The sequence below is a fragment of the Condylura cristata genome, unplaced genomic scaffold, assembly GCF_000260355.1.
Source record: "Condylura cristata isolate star-nosed mole 26May11 unplaced genomic scaffold, ConCri1.0 scaffold00035, whole genome shotgun sequence".
Taxonomy (NCBI): domain Eukaryota; kingdom Metazoa; phylum Chordata; class Mammalia; order Eulipotyphla; family Talpidae; genus Condylura; species Condylura cristata.
This window is the reverse complement of record NW_004567136.1, coordinates 5726616-5727328: the sequence shown is the minus strand read 5'-3', so window position 1 is coordinate 5727328 and position 713 is coordinate 5726616. Positions and strand designations below refer to the sequence as shown.

At 69.7% G+C, this 713-nt stretch overlaps 1 protein-coding gene across 4 annotated transcripts in view; it reads right to left on the bottom strand.

Annotated features, from left to right (window-relative positions):
• The window catches only part of APBA2 (amyloid beta (A4) precursor protein-binding, family A, member 2), a 163985-nt gene extending 163695 nt beyond the window's left edge, over positions 1-290 (bottom strand). For 2 of the 4 annotated variants that reach the window (XM_012732734.1, XM_012732733.1), the window contains exon 1: positions 226-289. The gene's annotated coding sequence lies outside the window, so the exon portion shown is untranslated. Of the gene's footprint in view, positions 1-225 lie in introns of all 4 variants that reach the window. The other 2 variants (XM_012732735.1, XM_004693080.2) reach the window with 2 other exon arrangements.
• Positions 291-713: the final 423 nt, after the last annotated feature.

Here is a 713-nt window from a genome sequence, read left to right as displayed (position 1 = left end):
GGAGCGCAGGCTGGCGAGAGCGCGCGGCGGAAAGAAAGGGAGGACAAAGATGCGTCGGTGCCGAGCCCCCTCCCCCAGCCCGGCGCCCGGACAGGGCACGGCGCACCTGGGGCCCCAGCCCTGCGGGGCGGGGAGCAGGGGCCCGAGCCCAGGCTCTGGAAGCCCGGGCGCCCCAACCTTCCGGAGCTCCCGGGGAGCACACCGATTCCCGCGCGCGCCCCGGACCTGACGGGTAGGGAGCCGCGGGGGTCCGGTCCTCCGGCGAGAACAGGTGACGGCGAGGATCCACCGCGCCTGCACCCTGCCCCCGGAGCCGCGCTGCCCCCTGGCGGGCACGAGAGCGCGTGTGGCGCGGAGGGGCCGCGGCGACCGCGCCCTGCTCGGGCCAGCGCGACTGTGGACCAGGCGAGAAGCCTCGGGGACAGTAGCCCTGGAAAAGCCCCACTGAGTGGGGGGCACCCCCCACCCCCACGGAGCTCCCACATGCCTCCACCACTCCAGATCACCCAGTGTGGTCTGCATTCCAGGTCTTCTTTCCCACTCCCACCCCGTTAGCCCGTCAATTGACTGCTGGGCTCCCCCACCTCGGGCCTCACTAGTCTTTTCTCTCCTGGACGCAGTAAAGGGAGAGTCTAACCAGACACCCACAAACAGCACAAAGAGAGCTGATCATACACCCCTGCAGTAGGAATAATCCCCACCCACCCCTAAAC